The sequence below is a fragment of the Cupressus sempervirens genome, chromosome 5, assembly GCF_028749045.1.
Source record: "Cupressus sempervirens isolate cs-2001-9-10 chromosome 5, ASM2874904v1, whole genome shotgun sequence".
In the NCBI taxonomy this organism is placed as follows: domain Eukaryota; kingdom Viridiplantae; phylum Streptophyta; class Pinopsida; order Cupressales; family Cupressaceae; genus Cupressus; species Cupressus sempervirens.
The window spans coordinates 351,847,341-351,871,017 of NC_143122.1; positions in this window are offsets into that span (position 1 = coordinate 351,847,341).

A 23,677-nucleotide genomic window follows, 5' to 3' on the forward strand; every position below is an offset into this window, starting at 1 on the left:
ACCTAACAGTGTGTTTTGTAACCTTTGATATGGTTGACTCGTAACAAGGCTCACTTTAGAAGAGTAAAAAATAGTAACTAGTTGCAATTGGTGTTTTTCCCAAATTGAGTTTCCACGTTAAATCTTGGTGTCTCTTGTGCTCATGTTATTTGCTTTATTATTCTGCAACTAAGTTAATAAAGATTAAACACACTAAACATCTTAAGAATTGATTATTTTAGTATTTTTTCAGTGAGAGTAATTCTTAGTGTTAACTGAGTGTTACTATGTTAACCAAGTTTCAGTAGCATTTCAGTTTCAATAGAGTTTTGGTTTTGTATTGTATTGACATATTAAGAGATCTTGAATTTATTTTTGTGGTAATTAATTCACCCCTCTCCTCTTAGTTACTCCTTGTATATTTCCAACAATTGGTATCAAAGCTTTTGGGGCTTGCGTAGAAGGTTTCAAGGACCTAAGATAAAGATCAAGATGTCTTAGAGAAGGGAGATTCCTAAGCTAAATAGAGATAACTTCCAAGTATGGTAAGAAATCATGAAGCTCCATTTGGAAACCATTAGTGACACATGTTTGAAATATCTAGAGAACAAATATGTGGCACCTACTAGAACTTTAACTATGGATCAGATTGTGGGAAAGAAAAACCATAACATAATGATGATTGGCATTGATTCCACTCTTAATTATGTTGAATTTGATGAAGTCAAAGACTGTGATACTACTCATGAAATGTGTAACAAAATGAAAGATATATATGGAGGTGATGGTAATGTGAGGAGAGCTAAGGTGGAAAGTCTTAGAGGCTAGTTTGATCAAATGAAGATGAGAACAATGCATAGTACATTGAAAAAATCAAAGCTAGTGTGAGTGAAATCAAAGCCTTGGGTGGGAAAATTGATGATGTAAGAGTGGTCAACAAGGTACTCGAAAATATTCTTCCTGTTTATGCAATTAGAGTGTCAGGTATTCAAGAAATAAGATATGGATGCACTACTAGGAAGGTTGACAACCTTTGAGTTAGATAACTTTGATAATTATGTTCCTAACTCTAGTAACCTCAAGTTTACATTTCAAGCCAAACCATCACTCAAGAAGAAAGTTGCAAAGTCTAAAAGAAAGAAGTCTAATAGTGAAGATGAAGATGGTTCTAATGACGATCTTGAAGTCACTGAAGCATTGCTTGCAAGAAGATTTCCCAAAGGCAAAGGAAAGTTAAAAGGAAAAATTCCTTTGATCCTATTTTCTTGTGCAGATGTTGGTCACATTGCCGCAAGGTGTCCAAACAAAGAAGCATGACAAGTATAAGGGCAAGAAAGATTTCAAAATTTACAAAGACTACAAGGATAAACATAAGAAATATTGTTACATTGCTAAAGATTCTGATAGTAGTGAAGAAGATGAAATGGTTTACATTGTTGTTAAGGATGAGTCCAATGATGAGAATGATAAGATGACCCTCATATCTCATGTTAGTAAGAATGATACACGGATCATAGATAGTTGTTGTTCTCATGACATGACCAGTGATAAATCTAAATTTGAGCACTTGGAGCACTGCGATGGTATGAGTGTTAGATTTGGAATTGATGAACATTGTTATGTGAAGAGAAAGTGTTGTATTGCACTAACCAATGATCTCATATGTGACAATTCTTATTGGGTTGAAGGACTAAAAAATTATGTACTTAGTGTGGCACAACTGAATAACTTTGGATTCAAGGTAGAATTCATGAATAGGAAAGCCAAGCTATTGGATGGAAATAAAAATCTAGTTGAGACTGGAAATCAAACAAGATCTAATCTATTCTACCTAGATCTAATTGAAAATTCATGTTTCATAGCTCAAATAGAAGAAAAATGGTTATGGAATAAAAGGTTGTGTCATGTGAATTTTGATAACCTGGTCAACATAAGCAAGAATAAAAGGGTTAGAGGCATTCCAAAACTAAAGAAACCTGATATGGGCATGTACAAAAATTGTCAATTTGGAAATATGGGAAAGACAAATTTCAAAAGAAATAATTATCATTCTAAAGAAGTTTTGGAGTTGGTTCATATGGACCTTTGTGGACCTATTGGCATACAAAGCTACTCTAGAGATAAGTACTTTATTTCGTTTATTGATGATTATTCTAGGATGATGATAGTTATGCATTTAAAGAATAAATTAGAAACTTTTCAAAAATTCAAATGGTATTTGGCTAGAGTTGAGAAGGAAACAAGAAAGAAACTAAAGTGTCTAAGGTCAAACAGAGGAGGTGAATTCATCTCAAATGAATTCAATGAATTCTGCAATGAAAGAGGACTCAAAAGATAGATATCCACACCTATTATACCTTAGAAAAATGGTCTAGCAGAGAGAAGGAATAGATTAATCATGGATTATGCAAGAACACTGATGATAGAGAAGAATATTTCTATCAAATACTGGAAGGAAACCATCAACACAATAGTTCATACCTTGAACTAAGTTCAGCTGAAGAAGGACTCAAATCAAACTCCTTATGAATTATGGTATACCTATAAACCTAATGTTTGTTATTTCAAAGTATTTGGAAACAAAATCTTATATCCTGAAGGAGTCAAGAAAAGGAAAATTTAATGTGAAAGGTCATGAAGCCATATTCTTGGGATACTCCAATAAGAGAAAAGGATACAAATGTTTGAATCTATCTACTCACAAAGTTATAGAAAGTGCACATGTAAAGATTGATGAATTTGCAAGAGAGTGTGAAGAACAAAGTAGAAAAGAACCTAAAAGCTATAGAAACTTTGTTTACTATGAACCTAATACTTTACCTAAAGTTCAAGAAAATCAACAATCTTCACCACTCGAGTCCCCAAAATCCCTAGTTTAACCTGAGTTATAGCCAGTGCAACTTGAGTCATAGTCTAAAGGACTCGAGTCATAGTTAGAAAGACCCAAGTTTTAGCCAATGCAAATTGAGTCACAGACAGTAGGACCTGAACATGATTTAGAAGATCATGGTGAACCAAACGAATTCAGAAAAAAAGAACCTAGACTTGCTAGATATGTTAGAAGGCATCATGCACCCAAGAAAACCATTGGAGATTAGTTAGAAGACACAATGACAAGGAACAAATTAAAAGGTACATGTTTTCTTACTAAGTTTGAACCTAGAACTGTTAAAGATGCATTAGAAAATGAAAGTTGGATTAAGGCAATGAATGAAGAGATTGATCAAATTGAAAGGAACAAAACTTGGACTCTTGTTTCTAGACCAAAGGACAAGAATGCAATCGGCACAAAATGGGTATTTAAAAATAAGTTGAATGAGAATGGAGAAGTTTCAAGAAACAAAGCAAGGTTAGTTTGCAAAAGTTATGCTCAAGAAGAAGATATTAATTATGGAGAGACTTTTTCTCCTATTGCTAGACTAGAAGGTGTTAGAACACTAATTGAATATGCATCACACAAAGGATTCAAAGTATATCAAATGGATGTGAAATCAACATTCTTAAATAGAATCTTAGAAGAGGAAGTCTACATTGAGCAACCATAAGGTTTCATTGATCCTAGAAAAAGGGTCATGGTTTGTAGATTACACAAAGCTTTTTATGGTCTCAAACAATCCCCCAGAGCCTAGTATGAAGGATTACATAATTATCTCATAAAGATTGGTTTTCAAAGGAGTAATGATAAAAACATGTACATCACAGAAGGGCTAGATAAGAGATAGTATCGGTATAAATCTTTGTGTATGATACATTATTTACTGAGAATGTTGACTTGTGCAATTTTTTTTTTTGGAAAAGAGTAAAAAATTTGAAATGTCAATGTTTGGAGGTATTAAATTCTTTTTTGGCTTACAAGTTCAACAAATGAAGGATGGTATCTACATTACTCAATAAAAATATGTCAAGGAGATATTACAAAAATTTGTAATGGAGGATTCTAGACCAATTGGAATACCTATGTCTACTGGACATAAGCTTTCCAAAAATGATGATTCCAAAGAGGTGGACTAGATTGCTTATAGATCAATGATTAGAAAACTTCAGTATGTAGTGCACACAAGACCTGATATAGCATTAGCAGTTGGTATGGTGGTTAGATTCTCTACTAATCCTAAAGAAAATCATATGATGGCAATAAAAAGAATCATGAGATATCTAAAAGGTATTGAATTTTATGGTTTGTGGTATAAGAAAGGGGGCAACTCTGAATTGAAAGCATTTATTGATGCTGATTGGTCAGGAAGTGTTGATGACAGGAAGAGAACTAGTGGTGGAGCATTCTTTCTTGGAAAGAGGCTAGTGTCTTAGACACACAAGAAAAAAAATTGTATCTCTCAATCTACATCAAAAGTAGAATATGCTACTGTAGTAGTCAATTATTCTAACATTGCATGGTTCAAACAACTATTTTCAAGTATGAAGGAGGAGATCAAGGACCCAGTTGTTATATTTTGTGATAACACTAGTACAATCACCATATCCAAGGATCCAGTGATGCATACCAAGACCAAGTACATTGCAGTAAAATATCATTTCTTGAGAGAATTGATGCAAGACAAAGAGGCAAGATTGGAATATGTGAATACAAAAGAACAAATTGTAGACATATTCACCAAAGCCATTGCCTAAGGATGCATTCTTGTAACTAAGAGGTAAGGTAGGGGTCATTCCCCTATCTGAAGGTCACTAATAAGATTTTAGTGATGCATCAACCAAGCACTTTGAAGATCAGACAAGTTGATGCGGTATTGACAGAGAAGATTGCATATGAATTAGTGCATTAGATCATTACAACATTTGGGGTCAAATTGCGATGGTGGTGTAATTTATGTTCATTTTCATAATTTTTTTTCAATCGTCCCCAATGACATCATAATACTGATGTTGACATCATAATTGCAATGCCCTCGTGAGCATAAGACAAAAAAAAAGAGCGATAATCATTTTCCATTTGTTTTGATTTTGGAGAGAGCTGTGTGCGAAAGAGGTGGAGAGGTATGAACGTTGTCATAGCGCCCTTGTAACCATTGCATTTGGTTACTATGCCTTTGTGATCTCTACATTTCATTGTCATGCCCTTGCTCTATGATTTCATTTTCATGTCATGCCCTTGCTTTGTGATTTCATTGTCCTGTCATGCCCTTGCTCTACAATTCCATTGCCATGCCGTGCCCTTGTGATCTACATGCCTTAGCTCTACAATTTTCTTCAAGAGTGAGAAGGGGTATGTATGTAAATGTTTTTTTCTTTTCCTTGTAAACACGTATGTCTTTATATTTCCTTCTAATTAAACATGTATCTCTTTATATATCCAAAGAGATCTTTCTCAAGGTGCTTATTACATATATGATCTAGTTGCATACATATTCTAGAATCTAAATATTAAAACAATAAAACTCACTCAACCTGTGCTAAGTGACTTACCTCAAGATCCTGCACAAAAATAATGCAAACCACAAAAAATGGGCCAAGTTCACAGGAAATTTTACAAAAACATATCATAGCAGATATTTTTAGGAAGAAACAAGCCATAACCAATTAAATGGGTCTAGTTGTTGTTTAGCTGGGTTGATATATACATTTATTTAACTGAGTTACGTTATCTGCAAGGGAATGAGCCTCATGATTATGCATATGTGTTTGGTGCATTTCTTTCTTGTGATGTATCTCTACATTTTGTTGTTGTGCCCTTGTTTTTCAATTTGGTTACCGTGCCCTTGTAATCTCTGTGTTTCATTTCTGTGCCCCTACTTTGTAATTTAGTTGTTATTCCCTTGCTCTACAATTTTTGTTCCATGTCATGCCCTTGCTCTATAATTTTGTTGTCATGTTGTGCCCTTGCTCTACGATTTTGTTTCCATGCCCTAGCTCTATGATTTTCTTCATGGGTATGTAAATGTTGGTTTCCTTTCCTTCTAAACATGTATATCTTTATATCTCCTTTTGAACATGTATATCTATAGATCTTTTTTAAAGTTCTTATTACATATTAGCTACACAATAGAAAAATTGATCCAGTTGCATACATATTCTAGAATCCAAAAAAAAAAAAACTCACTCAACTCATGCTAAGTGACTTACCTAAAGATCCTTCATAAAAATAATGTAGACCAGGAAAAATGGATAGAGTTTGCAAGAAATTTTATAAAAACATATCATAGAAGATATTTTGAGAAATAAACTAGCCATAAACATGAGGCTCATTCCCTTTCAGAAGCCTTTGCCACAATGACATTACCTCTAAACCTTGCAAAGGATGTTGAAGTGGTTCCCAACCTTAAAACACTCTTATAAGCATTTGATACTTGGGATCATCACAGGGAGATTGTGCAATACTTGAAACACTCTTATAAGCTTTTGATATTTGGATTGTAAACTTTCAAAGACACTTGCAAGTGATTCCAATGTCATAGTTCCTAGCACAACACTTTCTTGGATTCTATTCAGTGGCTTCCATATTATCCTCTATGTTGTCTAGCTGTTGATTCTACTATGTAGTCTCTTTCTAAAGTTGCTCCTTCTCATTCTCTTTCTAAAGCTGCTTCTCTTTTTCTCTTGTACCTTAAATTTTGATTATCAAACTTCTAAATATCTACCTCTACTTTATCTAAAATCAACTTTATAGTGTGTTGTAACTCTGACATAGGTGTTTGATCATCGATAGCTTTCATTTCAACATTCGAGTTTTCAAGATTAGTCAACACCCTCACTTGTGGACCTCTCATGTCAAGCACTTTTTGTACTATTTCAACATCATGTTCTTGCTTATGAGCTAACAGTTCTTCAGATGCATTTTCTTGTAAAATATTAATTTTGTTGAACAATTGTAAACTCTTAGAAAGTGCACTATCATTTTCATGTATGTATGTATATATGCATGTATGTATATATATGTATGTATATATGTATGTATGTATGTATATATATGTATGTATGCATATATGTATGTATATATATCTATATATATGTATGCATATATATATATATATGTATGTATGTATGTATGTATGTATGTATGTATGTATGTATATAGAGATATCTTTTGGATTGTGGATTATGGATTATAAACAAAAATGAAAAGTAAACACAACATTAATCATTCTCCATTTGTTTTGATTGATTGTGGAGAGCTGTACATGAAAGAGGGTGGAAGCTCTGAATGAGGGTGGAGAGCTTTGAACATTGGTGGAGATCAGTGAAGATCTAGAATTTTGTTGCCATTCCCTTGTGATCTCCATGCCCTTTCTCTATGATTTTCTTCAAGGGGAGAAGAGGTACTTGTGTAAATGTTCTTTTCTTTTCTTTATAAACATGTATCTCTTGTTCATATATAATAGCTTTCGTTAGGTTCAAGGATAACTGATTATCATGATTGTATGCATATGTGAATGTATGTATGTAAATCAGTATGCAAAATTTTTTACTTACAGATTATATTATTCATACCAAACTAAGTATGTAAAAATTTATGCTTACAGATTATATTATCTCTTGGTGATTGAGTAAAGATCTTGTGCATAATATCATCCAGGTAATGATTAGATGCATTTGCATTAAGTCATAATAGAATCAAATAGATGATCCATTTATGTTACTTCATACTTGTTTTATTGAACATTTTGTTTTACAAAATCAATAATACTAGAATTATACAGCTATAACTAGTATTCTTGTTTATTTTATTTTTCTTAAAATTAGACTGTATATTTTTTATAACTAAAACAAAAATATAGATCTTTGATAGTTATCTTTTTTAATTTCAAGATCTTCATGTATTTAATGTGAAGAGTTTCCACTACCGGACAATGGAGCAACCACAATGTGGAGCCACATAGCTCATAGCTTTTTCTATCAAATTATATTTTTATTATGTTTTTGTCCTTCAAAAATATTATAGGTGAATGTTCTTTAGATTTTCCATATATTTAATAATTTTATTGCTTTTCATTTGAGGTAATTTTCTATTATGAGCTAGAGACATCTATCATAATGGTGGACATGCCAATTTTGATCATCCCACTTTCAAAGTTGATTCCCTTATCTAATTAATGAAACTACTTGCAACTAATACCTTGATTTCTACAACTTGTCTGATCAGCCATTCACACAAATGAATCATCCCATATCCATAAACAACATCTAATCTTCTATAAGTCTCTCTCCTCTAAAGATCAAATACATGGAGCCATTATCATCATGAGTAGACTCACTCTTCTCAGACAAATTCAATTGAAACTATTCATACCAAACTAAGTATGCAGAAATTTGTACTTACAAATTATATTATCTCTTGGTGATAGAGTAAAGTTCAAATACAATTTTCCAAGGTGATAAAATTGCATATGCAGGTGTTTGTATTTATGTATGTATAAATGTATGTGTATATGTATGTATGTATGTATATATGTATGTATGTATGTATGTATCTCTACATCTCATTGTTGTGCCTTTATGATATTTGTATATGTATGTATTTATATATACATATGTATATGTATATATATGTTTATATATACATACAAAAACACACATATGTGTGTATATGTATGTATATATACACATACATATACATAAAGAGAAACTTCTCTAATCACCTACTGGGGGAAATATAAAGAGATACATGTTTAGAAGGAAAAGAAAATAACATTTACATAGGTACCTCTATTCCCCTTGAAGAAAATCACAGAACAAGCACTACTACATTTGGGCCCAAACACCAAAAATTACATCGCCATCACAAATTGCTATCACAATTTGACCCCAACTATTGTAGTGAGCTGCAAAGGGCACAAAGATCATAAGGGTACAACAAGACAATGTAATCATAGATAAAGGGCACAAAGATCACAAGGGCATGAAAATGAAATGCAGAGATCATAAGGGCACGACAGTGAAATCCTAGATCTCCACTAATCTCCACTAAGAGCACAACAAAAAAATGCAAAGATCATAAGAGTACGACAAAAAAAATGCAATGATCACAAGGGTACAACAATGAAATCTCCACCAACATTCAGAGCTCTCCACCCTCATTCGGATCTCTCCACCCTCTTTCACATGCAACTTTCTACAATAAAAAGAAATGGGGAATGATTTATGTCATGTTGTATTTATTTTTGTTTATATCTAACATCAACTTCACATTGTGTTGTAACTTTACCATAGGTGTTTGATCCTCGATAGCTTTCATTTCAGCATTTCAACATTTAAGTTTCATCTTCATTATATAGTCCTTTCCACCGTAAAAACCACTTTGTTACTTCATTAAAATCACGACTTGAACAAAGCCAATGATAAAACAAAGCCCATATTCCAGAATCCAAATAATGAAACAATAAAACTCACTCAACCCATGCTAACTGACTTATCTCAAGATCCTACACAAAAATAATGCAAATTGGGAAAAATGGGCAAGAAATTTTAGAAAATATATCATAGTAGATATTTTTAGGAAAAAACAAGCCATAACCTAGATAAATTGGTCTAGTTGCTGATTATTTGGGTTGATTAAAAATTAGGTACAATAAAATGAACAATAATATTAGGTACAATAAAATGAACAATCAGTTATTGTCATCAGATTAGGTACAATAAAATGAACAATCAATTGTTCCCAGCTAGTAGGAACAAATATAGTTTTCCAAGGTGATAAAATTGCATATGCAGATGTATGTATGCATGTTTGTATGTGTATATATGTATGTATGTATATATATAGAGAGATCTTGTACATTGTGGAGATAAGTGGAGATCTAGGATTTCATTGTTGTGCGCTTATGATCACTGCATTTCATTGTTGTTCCCTTATGATCTTTGCATATTATTTCCATGCCCTTGTGATGTCTGTATATATATGTATGTATGCATACACAAACACACACACACACACACACACACACACACACACACACACACACGTGTGTGTGTGTGTGTGTGTGTGTGTGTGTGTGTATGTATGTATGTATTTAAACAAAGAGATCTTGGCACAACGAAAAAATAACACAACTCACTCAACAGGTAGCATGGCCACGGGTATTGTCACAAGATTTTAAACATAACTATACAAGGAGTGAGTTAGGATGTATATAGGTTAACCTTGCATTAACTATAAACTATAGCACAAAGGTTGCACCAAGATATTACAATATCTTAATTATAGAAAACATCTTGATTTTCTCGAGTGGGTGTATGATTGTGAAGAGCTATATTAGGTGAGTAAAGCTCATCAGTGGTTATAGAAATACAACTACATCAAAACAATTAGAAACTAGAACTACATATTCGTTAGAGTGAGTAGTTCAAGGGTCTTGATCTCGTGGATATGGGTATGTAGGCAACCTAGTAGGCAGAGTATGCCTCTAATGTGCAGACACTTTGGACATAGTTAGGTAGCACTTAACCATGTATGCATGTATGTATGTAACTATTCTCTACTTAACAGTGCCATCTACATGGGGGGGGGGGAGGAAGTTGAAATTGCACCTTCAACAATACTTCATTTTCATTATTTGTGCTCTCTGAATCAAAGGTATATAACTTTATCACTTGCAACTATAATTCCAAATAGTAAAAACCACAATAGTTTCTTATAACTCTATGGTTCTCTTTTTAAGTTTATAAAATTGAAGTTTAAAAATTAATTTCATTTATGTACATCTTTTTCAAGTTTGATATTTCTCTTTGTCCTCACTCATAGTCCAAGAATAATTTTTCAAAATGCATACTAATTGGTTGGAGATTAAGCCAAAAAATTGCAAGAACGATTGTGCCAAAAGAGCTAAAAAATTATTGTGCATGATAATCATCTTTTTATGTTCTTTTTAGCACAATTGTTCTTACATTTTATGATTTTTGGTCAGAACAAAATTCCAAACTAATCAGATAGGTGATAAGACCTATTTCTTTATTTAATAGAAATCCTAGAATATATCTAATTGAGTTGATTTTTATTTGGTTTATGCTAGTACAAACTTTTATTTCAAATCTATGTTTTTTTATCAAATGCCATGATTTCTAAGGAGAAAATCTAGCTGAAATATCGTATAGAATCATAGAATATATCTAATTTTGTTAAGGGAAAATTTGTTCATCTTTTTAAAAATTATCTGTCTTTAATGATTGTTTTCTTTTGCAATGGGTTTTGAAATATGTTTACTTGTCTACGTCTCTTAATTATAACTATGTTTTCTATGTGCTCAAGAAATATGAGTTTTTGAAATTCCAATTTGACTTTAATTAGATTCAGAAAAATTAGCTAAGACAACGTATTAAAAATGTAGGAACATGTTGGGAAACTTAGTAAACTATTTTATTATCTATTCTATGTTTACCAATAAATTTAACTGGAATGTCTAGCTCTAGTAGACTTGGTATTTTATGCCTATCTTATTAAAGGTTTAAAAAAATTGCAGATAAATAACTTGATTCAAATTTTGTGGGTTTTGAATTATATTGGCACGCTCTCCCTCTGAGGATCCCAGGTATCTATCGCTACTATTAATTTGGTCTAGTTTCTAATTAGTTGGGTTGATTACAAATTCCTGTAGAATTATCATCAAATTAGGTACAATAAAAGGAACAATCAACATTATTTTTGTGCAGGATCTTGAGCTAAGTCACTTAGCATGGGTCGAGTGAGTTTTATTATTTTATTATTTGGATTCTGGAATATGTATGCAACTAGATCAATTTTTCTATTGTGTAGCTAATGGGTAATAAGCACCTTAAAAAAGATCTCTCTGTATACATACATACATACATACATACATATACATGATTGTATGTATGTATGTATGTATGTATGTATGTATCATGTGGAGATCTAGGATTTCATTGCCGTGTCTTTGTGATCTCTGCATGCCAAGTATCTATGACTGCTATTAATTTGGGCATCACTATATGATCCAGAATGTTACAAAGTACTAAATCTGGTAGTTGTAGACACCTAAATTTGATTACATCACTTAAGTAATCCTATTTAGTCATCTCCTAAGGCATCATTAATTAAGTATTTAATATTTAATTAATATATTGTCATCCCCTAGTTAATTAATTAATTAAATTAACTATAGTCCAATTGATAAAATTAAAAGATCACCCAAAATCAATTTATCAATTAAATCTCTATTCCTCTATTAAAGTGAATAAATCCTCAAATCTATTCAATTTAATTTTATATCCCCATTTTATTAAATAAATCATTTAATAAAATATCTAAAATCCTAAGAGCCTCCCTAAACCCTATCCTAACCCCTAATCCAAACCATTCACACATACTAACCTCACTTGGCCACCTAACTAACCCATCCCATCAAATCTAAGCCACTTACCCCCTAATCCCCCTCTAATCCAAGCCTAATCCTCTTCTAATCATGTGCACAATCATAAACACGGGTTAAGACTTGCTAACCCAAGCCAAAGTCAACAATCTCATTCTCCCCTCACCCTCCAACATTTATGACCCAAGCCAAAGTCAACAATCTCATTCTCCCCCCAACCATCTCCATTTATGACCCAACCATCCCCATTTATGGCTCAACCTCCCTCATTACTCCTTTGACCAACCCATATCCTACCCTCTCACATCCAATCACCCTGTGACATGTGTTACCTCCTAATTGGCTTCAAACAAGCACAATCCATGTGCTCCCCTTTGAGTGCATCCTAGCCCTCCCTCACCATCTTGCCATCCTTGCATCTTGACCATCCATCCCTCTACCCCTTGGCCTATAAATAGAAGCCTCTCCCTTCACAAACATCATCCACTTCTATGCTAATGTTATAATGCTATTTTGAGAGACCCAAGACTATCAAAATACCATCATAATGGCAAAATCCATCCACAAATCCACTTTGATCCATATTTTTCATTGAAGCTTGAGCAACATTATTGAGCACACATCTCCATCCAACAACGCATCTACATCAAAGGACACATTTACAAAATCAAGGAGGCTTTTGGAGTGATATTCCTCTTAGTTTGCACTCTCTTACACCTTCTTTTGTCTAATATTATATGTGAATATAGTTTTAGTTTGTGAATGTTTTCCTTATTGTTAATGTTCTTTGCATACTAAATCTTTGTTCTATAGTAGTAACTTCTCGCACGTCTCTAAAAAACATAGCATAGGCTCAGGGTCCCTTAGCTCCTAGGAATTTGGAACAACTATTCTCACTACTAGAAGAATAACTTTAGTGAAGAGTTGAGTGCAAGGAGTTGAAGAAGCAAGTTCTGCTTCTATGTAAATGCCATAATCACGAGGCTCATTCCCTTGTAGAAGCCATAACCCAATTAAATATACCTATATATTAACGCAACTAATCAACAACTAGACCCATTTAACTGGGTTATGGCTTGTTTCTTTCTAAAAATATTTGCTATGATATGTATTTGTAAAATTTCTTGTGAATTCTGTCCATTTTTCTTGGTCTACATTATTTTTGTGGATGATCTTGAGGTAAGTCAATTAGAACCTTAAAAAATATCTCTCTGTATACATACATACATGTATGTATATATGTATATATGTGTGTATATGTATGTATGTATGTATGGATATATGTATGTATGTATGTGCACTTGTAATCATTGCATTTCTTTGCTATGCCCTTGTGATCTCTGCATCTCATTGCTATGCCCTTGCCATCTCTGTATATATATATATATATATATATATATGCTATGCCCTTGTGATCTCTGTATATGTGTGTGTGTGTGTGTGTACATAAATAGAGAGATCTTGACACAATAGAAAAACAATAAAACTCACTCAATAGGTAGAATGGCCATAGGTATTGTCACAAGCTTTTAAAACATAACTATATAAGGAGTGAGTTAGGATGTATATAGGTTAACCTTACATTAACTGTAAGCTACAACACAAAGGTTGCACTGGGGTATTATAAAATTGTAATTATAGAAAACTATCTAATTCGTCCGAGTGGGTGTATGGTGGTGAAGAGATATATTACGTGAGTAAAGCTCACCAGTGGTTATAGGAATACAACTACATCAAAACAATTAGAAACTAGAACTACATATTCGTTAGAGTGAGTAGTTCAAGGGTCTTGATCCCATGGATATGGGTTTGTAGGCACCTTGGACATAGTTAGGTAGAACTTAACTATTTTAAGACATTATATGTTGACTCACAAGGCTCATTCCCTTGCAGAAGCCTCTTGCCAAATCACTAAAGATGGCTAGAATATTTGGTTGAGCACCTCCTACATTGCTCAATTTCTTTAGTTCATCCCTAACATAATTCTAGTTATGTATAAGAGGATTATATGTTTCTTCATTGTTTCCAATATCTATGTTCATTCTAAATATGCACTCTTGCTTGTTTTTTACACATTCTTTGACAATAATTTACCTTCTGACTATTGTTAGGGCCTAAGATTTGGAATTCATGTAAGCTAACTTGCACGATAGTAGAATTTCTTGAATTTATCGACATAGTGCTAAGTGGAATCTGAAAAAATGCATTTCAATTATCTGTTGGGGACATAATCATATTTTATTCCTTAATTTTGGATGCAAAAATGAGGATTTTAGCTCAGGCCATGGGAGAGCATTTGAGTTGTGAACATAAAATTGGGAATAATTTATGTTGTGTTTTCTTTTTTCATTTTTTATATCTAAAATCAACTTCACATAGTGTTGTAACTCTAGTATAGGTGTATGATCCTCGATAGCATTCATTTTAGAATTTTAGCATTTAGGTTTTCAAGTTTTCTCTTCATTATATGTTTGGTTTATGAATGATTTCCTCCAATTTGATTACAGTGCATCTCAAATAGTTTCTCCAATGATGCAAGCACTTGTTGAATTATAGAATCTAGATAGATAATGAGAGTTCCAAAGCCATAATCCAAAAGACCATCATGTGTGTGTCCCATTGTAGGGAAAAATTAGATGTCATGTTCTTGTGCATATATTACAATAACTTCCTTCAAACTCAACTGAGGTGCATCCATGGAACTATTCAGGTGAATCCCACTGACCATGGAAGCTAAGGCTTGTTGTTAAGCATATGCTACTGCTGCTGAAGTGCCTCAAATTGGTGTTGCTCCATCACCCTAATATAACTTACATTATCTCTAGCCCCATGTTGTTCCACAATTGTACCATCCACAACTTGATTTATCATTTTAAGGGCTACATTTAGTTGACTTCTTATCCTCTCATTAGCAAGAAGCTCGGGGAAAAATAGTCCTTTCCACCCTAAACACCACTTTGTTACTTCATTAAAATTAGGCCAATGATACAAAACTATTGCCACTTTTAAAAAAAATGTTGCCTCCAACATTGCAACCATATGATAAATGGGAATAACACATGCCCAAGCCATAACCCAGTTAAATTGGTCTACTTGCTAATTAGCTGGGTATTGAAGTTAATTTGGGCATCATTATAGAGATATTGTGGATTGTGGATTATGCATTATAAAAAAAGAAAGAAAAGTAAACATGAAATTAATCATTCCCCATTTTTATGTTGCTAAATAGAGAGATCTTGGCACAACATAAAAACAATAAAACTCTCTCAATAGGTTGTCATGCCCTTATGATGTCTGCATCTCATTGCTGTGCCCTTGTGATCTTCGTATATGTACATGTATGTATGCATATATATACATATGTATATGCATATATATGTATATATATATGTATGTATATAAATAGAGAGATCTTGGCACAATATAAAAACAATAAAACTCACTCAATATTTAGCATGGCCACAGATGCGATGGCAATGCCTATTGGTAAGTAGATTCCTCTTTCTCTTTAATTTTTCATGTGTTTGTTTCACTTGAACTATTATTTCTTAGGAGGAATTTTATAATATTGGATTCATTTTATGTAGGAGACGATGAGGACATTCCTCGATGTACCTGTGTGATGAATTGCCCGTGGGCAATGAAGATGGACTTCCCCTGAGAGTAGTAGGAGGTGATGAGGACATTCTAGGTACTTTAAAGATTGATCCCTTCTTAAATATTTTAGATGTTAACTAGAAATTTATATGTTGGAGGGGGGGAATGAGCTTCCACCTTCTCGTGGTTGGCCCTGATTAGTAGAGAATATTAAACTATTCTTGAAACCAAGTGAAGCTCAACAATAATCTATGATTGTATGACAAATAATTATGTGAATCTCTTGGTTTCAAGCAATGTAGAAGGATGCCATAGTTGAATATGCAATGTTAATTCATATGCATACGACATCAGGTGGAGCTAAAAAATGCATTAGGTTTGCATTTTTGTTAGAGGTCTTTAATTAGGTATTTTAAGTTATAGACCATCACGAACATTGTTCATGATGATGGTCTATAATTTTAAAAACTTAATAGACATATTAAATAAATGTAATCATGCTACATTTTTAGCTTTGCCTATTGTCCATGCATAAAGAATGTAGTTGCACGTGCATTCTTGATTCAGAGTGGCAAAATCTTATTTTGGATGCACTAAAAAAATTACATGCACCAGAAGATGGGAAAATGATGTCACTTTTGTAGGTCTAGAACCTTTTTTTGTACTTTAAACATTGATCATTTCTTAAAGATTTTAGATGTTAATGGGGAATTTAGATGTTGGGTGGGGGGAATGAGCTTCCTCCTTCATGTGGTTGGCCCTGATTGGTAGAGAATATTAAACTATTCTCAAAACCAAGTGAAGCTCACTATTAACCTATGATTGCATCATAGCTATTCAATGTTTGTTGACAATTTTTTTATTAATACAACATGAAATTAAAATTGTGATGGATGGCTGTTGATCCCACATCATTCAATCTACATGCTCGTCTCCATTGCGACAATTTTTTTTGATGACTAGCCATCGACCCATAGCATTTCTGTCACACGAATGTTGCAATTGCAATAGTCCCTTAGATAGATTTTTGTTGTAATGCTTATGGTTAAAATAAATAGTTTTCCAAAATGATAGCCCAATTTATGACACCTCTATGCATTGAAATTATGATGATAACCCTTTCTATCACAACTTGTGACAACAAAAGTGCGATGCCAATCTCACAGGAGCCAATTTCGACTGATGTCGGTTGACTATCATAATTGTGATAGCCCACCATCATAATTTGGGCCCAAATGTAGTAGTGGGTTCATGGATAATACAATGATTTTTTTCTTTGGCATGATATGTCAAAGAGGGAGAGTTTTCCATATCAAGAGATTTTTTTTTATTAATAAAGAGGAAGATTTTGTCATATCAAAATTTAGAAATTTTGAGTCAAATGTCAAAGGAGGAGAGTTTATTGTTAGAGGGGGAAATTATAGTCAAAGCAATTAGATAAATCAAAGAGATTGATGTTAGAGGGAGTTAAAACTAATAGAGGGAGTTCTCATGGATGAGAATCATATTGAAACTAGGGATTTTATCCTCACTTCTATTTTTCTCTAAAATTTCTTTATATCATGACATGTTGTGTTGCCATCAACGCTAAAGAGGGAGATTGTTGGATACAATCATTTAATTGTATATTGTCTTTGATGTTACACAAATATCAAGTCTTTATTGAGCAATCAGTGTTAGTCGAGCTCACTTGAGTGTTGAAGGATGTTTCCTATGTATGCCGAGCATTCCTAGAAAGACAACACAAAACTAGTGTGAACTAAGTTCACTCAGTTAACAAAGGAAGTTGGCATAGAACTAGTGTTAACCTAGATCACTTTGTTACCAAAGGAAGTAGTTTTTGAGTTAGTGTTGACTAAGTTGGGTCAGCTAATGAAGGATTTTTCTTGTCTTAGTATATTGGATCTAGTAGTTTTGTTGTTTAGTTCTAGCTGACTCATGAGATGAATTTCATTTGTTTGAAAGTGTATTCAAGCTGAATTGACAAGGTAAAACATATAAATATAAGGTCAAGTTGAGGATTGAATTGTGAAGAAGCATTGGATTGAAAAGATAAATCAAGGAAGCGAATTGGAGGGATATCAAAGTATTCGAGTTGATCGAGCTACAAAGAACATTATGATTAGGGAGGATCAAGTATTCAAGCTAGAACAAAGATCTTAAATAAGAAAAGATAGTTGCATCAACATTCAAGTCAAAGTTATTGTTACTTTCGAATTGTAGTAGTGAATCAAATCTCCTAACAGAGTTAGTCTAACAACTATTTGCCAAATCCTCTAACAAGGTGACATTTCTAGACTGAAGTGTTTAAAGACCTTTAACAAGACCACTCCTACTAGGATGAACTAAATCCTTTAATAGGGTCACACCTAATAGTGTATTTTGTAACCTTTAGTAGGGTTGGCTCCTAATGGGGCTCACTTCAAAAGAGTGAAAAACAATAACTAGTTGCAATTGGTGGTTTTCCCAAATTGGTTTCCACATTAAAATTTGGATGTCTCTTGTGTTCATGTTTTTGCTTTATAAATCTACAACTAAGTTAATTAAGTTTCAACACACTAAACATCTTAAGAAGTGACTATTTTAGTATTTTTCGAGTGACAATAATTCTTAGTGTTAACCAAGCATTCCTGTGTTAACCGATTTTCATCAACATTTCAGTTTCAATAGAGTTTTAGTTTTCTATTGTATTGACATCTTAAGGGATCTTGGATTTGTTTTTGTGACAACTAATTCACCCCTCCACTCTCAGTTACACCTCTTATATTTCCAACAATATACACCTCTTTCATTTGTCATTTATGTGTATCAAATAGAAATCATATTGCAAATTAGGGTATGAAGACCATGAAATCTGATACAAATAGTAGTATGCATCATAGGCATACCAAACGAAACTTATATCTATCAAGAATCCAAGGGTAACTCTTTCATTTTACATTATTTCTACTAGTGGATATTAAATTAGCATGTGTGATTCTAATGGAAGATGTAGAGGTTTCTCTAGATTTAGTATGTGTGATTTCACAAGATGGAAACAAGATCAGACAAAGTTATGATTGGATGAAGTGTAATAGAGAAACCAAGAAGAACTATCAATGAAAGATGATGAATTGTTTAATTAGTTTATCAAATATATTTATTTTTAAGAGTTGTATCTTTGGATATATGATCTAGAGTTGGTTGTGTAATTGTTTGATCACACAATGTTTGGTCTATTAGAAGACATAGTTTCAGAGTATTGAAGACCCCTTTGTGAGAAGTTCATAAGATACTTAGAACAATGCATGATAGATGCTAACTTGTGATATTGTGGCCAAATCTAGTGAATATTTTTGTGATCAAAGGTGTTGTAGTGATGTGGAAATGATGTGACAATATTGGGTTATGATAATTTTTCTTGTATTGATTGTGATGACCATATTCATTGGAGTCATGCATGGGTATTGGTAAAAGTGAAAATCTTTAGAGTTATTTGAGCAAATCAAAGTGTGATTAAAATTGGAAGTTGAAAAAGATTAGGAATTTATGGATTAGGGTTTGGTAGTACATTTTAGAAGGCTATAGGTGAAATTTAAATGTAATACATTATTGGTTAATGTTTGGCCACCCTAACAGGTGAAGAATGTATTTATATTGCAGTATGATGTATTTGTAAGTTTGTAGATTGTGTATGTTAGGAATAATCGATCAAATTTTTGAATCTATGTGGGAAGAAGAAGAATATAAGATTAATTGGATTCATACAAGAAAATATGTAGTTCCATTTTTAGAACATCTTCCTAACATGTTCCCCAACTCCTTACCGGGTCACTCCTAACAAGGCGAGTAGGATCCTAATAGGTATGGAGATTAATGCCCTTAATCTAGTGGCACATTATCTTGGGTTAGAAATCCACCAATAAGGTTACTCTTAATAGGGTAAAGATCCTAATAAGGCTAATGAAAAATCATTTAACTGGTTGACTCCTAATAGGGTCTTCTCTTAATTGGGCATTATTGTAAGTTCCTAATAGTGCTAGTCCTTTAATTGACCATACTTTACCAAAGAAAAGATTTCTTTTGTGTACTAATTCCTACCATAGTTTTTCCTTCTCTCCAAGGTTTTACATGTAAAAAAATACTATTGCTATGTATTAGTAGTGTGGATTCTTTCACGTGCCATTTTTCTTTTTGCTTCACAAGTTAACATTGGATGAATGAGGTTGAATATTTTAATGAGTCAATATAATTTGGATTAATCATTCGGTAATAAGTTGATAAAGTTTGAAATTTTTAGATTAATAATTCACCCCCTTTCCCCTGCTAGAAATATTAGACCTTATAATACTTACAATTAATAGGTTTTTTGGGTACCTATTGAGATGTATTAATAAGGAGCATGGTCAAGTTTGGGATCTGATTTTGCATCAAGTAGAGAATGCCTATAATGAATCTATACATAAAATAATAGGAAGAAGTCATTTTAAATTTGTATATGGTATGAAACCAAGTGGTGTTCATGATTTGAAATATCTACAATGGATGGAGAGAAGAAGTGCAAAAGGAGAATATTTTCCACTGCCATGAGGAGCAATTATCAACAAGTAAAGAAGATACTTCAAAAGAATATGGAAAAATATAAGGAAAGGGAAAGTTTGAAGATATATTTTTAGTTTACAGTTGGAGACTTGGAAATTTAACATTTGAAGAAAGAAAGGTTTCCCAAAGGGAATTATAGAAACCTAAAGATGAAGAAGATAAGACCTTGTAGGGAGGTCAATAAATTGGCCAAAATTCATATGAGATTGAGTTGTCTCATAGAAATCCATATCACCAATTATATTTAATGTATATAGTTTTAATCCTTAAAAAAAATGTTGTTTACATTGCCTAATGATGAAGATTGGATCAAAGAGTTACCCCCTAGCCAACCTATGAAGCTTGAAATCATCCTAGATATAAAGGAGGCAAAAAGGGCAAGGAAGAAGGTGTATAAAGGGTATATGATAAAATTGCGGCACTTACCTAATGAAGATGCCACACAAATAACTAAGGATGAGATAAAGAAGTGTGGGGCATCAATTAAATAACTCATCTCAATGGGACTTAAGATTTTCCTCTCCCTAGATGTATGGAGTAGGGGCACCTATTGGTCTAATGAATACTTTTTATGCTTTATAATGGCATTGATTTGTATTTTGATGTTATGTGATGATGTAATAAGGTCACAAGGACCATTTATAATCATTTCAAACTATTTTTAATGCCTTTGCCAAATTTTCACTCATATACCTACAAGGTGTTGAGTTGGTCAAAGATTAATAAGTAGGAGATAATTTCCACGACAAGTTAAATTGTGATATCCAAATGAAGTGGTAATAATGTAGTTTTTGTCCATAGTCACATTTAGTGTATTTTCAAAGTTTTAGGTGAGTCTAGCATTATTTTGAAATTGTTGTAAAAAATGTAAAAGTTGTTTGACAACTTTTATAAGTTATCAAACAAAATTAGCAATTTTGATCCTAATAGTTGATCAGATAAGAATATGGTTATAATCATTAGATATTAGAATGAAATTTATAAATAATTTCAAAGTTAAGGAAAGGTTTCTCATGAAATCTAGAACACAAATTTCAATCATTTTTTTTCTTGTGCACTAATTGTTATTTTCTCTAATTAATTATGTATTACAACTTTGTATAGATTTGAAATGGTCTCTTGTGTACATTGTTAAAAGGAGAAGGTTGTCATATTTATAATGGTGAAGATTTGGACTCATTTCATTAAGATTCTGGTGAGATATCTTTTTTCAGTGTGGACAACCCATATACCTGCATAGTTAGCGTGTGATCACAAAAATGTGAATATCTTGACATTACGTTATGGAAAGAAATCCATAACCTAGTGAAATGATAGTCTTTTTTATGTCCTCTTTCAAATGGTGTTAATAGAAAGATATGAGGTTGGAGGAGTTGGGAGAAATTTTATGCCCTAGGCCTGACATTCACTATGTGACATGTCACTTTCCTTTTTCGTTGAGTGTAATTGATGTGGTTTTGTAAATAAAAGGGGTTATGGAAAAAAATGCATATGGAACCCTTGTTTTGGTGGTGGATAAAAAGTTTCAAAGATATTTGTTTTGTGTTGTTCAAGTATTTTTTAGGCACTTCCTATTAGGCCTCCAAGGCACTAGGGGGTGGGGGTGGTGAACCGATGCATTTAAGAATCGAAAACAACTTTTAAGCAACTTTAATATCAAATAACATGCAATAGAAAATATCACACAAATACTAAACAAATAAAGAATCCACACATAATGAACACTTGGAAAATAATTTTTTTATATCATGGAAACCTTGGTTAGAAGGTGAAAAACATATGTGGGATGATGCCCATAATATTCCTAGTGCATAGATGAATTTTTTTCTATTAGAAACATATAAAAAACCTTCTTCAAGGTATACCTAGTTAGGAGTATCTTTAACCTGGTTAAAAATGAGAACCAAAGTCCTATAAGGAACACCTAGTAAAGGGATTAAAAAATCCTTATAAGGGTCACTTGGTTAGAGGATTTATACTTTAGATCCTATTAGGAATCACTACTAAATTTGGACTAAATTTTTGACATAAATTGATCAAATTTTTAATGTAAATTGGTCAAAATTTTGACCAAAGTCTTTGTCGCTAAGATTTGGTCAAAGTTTTGACCAATGTCTTTGTGTGTCTATTTATTGATGCATCTTCTTGTCAAAAAATATCCCAAACTCTTGCAAAAGGAGACATCAAAAATGATTTGATTCAACAACGACACCATGTCATCGATGGTAGTCCTCATCAAAACTTCTATCAAAGTACGCCAAAACTTTGACGAGTGGCCAGTATTTAAAAAAGAGTTTATCGATGAGGATGTCATGTCATTGAAAAAAGCCCTCATCAAAGCTTCTACCAAAGTACATTAGAAATTTGACAAGTGCTTAGTAATTAATTTTTTTTTATCAACAAGGATGCTATGTCATCGATGATAGACCTTGTTGAAACTTCTACCAAAGTACATCGAAACTTTGATGAGTGCCCAGTAATTTTTTTTTTGAAGGATCCAATGTCAAAGGAATAGATCATGTTCATTCAATTGTCAATGAAATATTCATAGCACTTAACTTCTCTAATAACAAAATATATATAATACTTGAAATATTCTTAAAAAATCCTACATATATATATATATATATATATATATATATATATATATATATATATATATATATATATATATATATAGAACAAGACAATCTAAGAAAATATTTATACTCATACAATTGTCATACAAAATTCAAAATTATAGAGTAGAGTCTAGTGTCGTACAATTATTTAATTTTACGTCTTAGATTAGTTCTTACAAATTTGTGTTAGAAAAATGGTATCGTAAACTTGCATTTCATAAGATTTCTATTCATATGAATTTTGTATTTTCACACATATTAGATTAAATCTTTACGCAAATCTATGGATTATGTAAATAAGTATGGTAGAATATTTTTTTGGAATGTCATTTTTATAATTGAAGATATTAAATTCTTAATTTTTAATGTTCTTTAAGATATTTTAATGTAATCTTTCATAGTCTTAGATGTTCAAAATGAGCCTAAAATAGGTCATAACAAAAGTATGAGTCAATAGCTTTGTAGATATTTTCAAGATATTTTATTTTCTTCAAATGATTCATTAAGTACTTCCATATGAAAATTTATTGATGCTAGAAACTAGTTCTCCTAAAAGAGGAAATGCAAAACCATGGTTGAAATATAAAAGGAAGGTTCATGTGTTGGTATGTGTTTTGATAC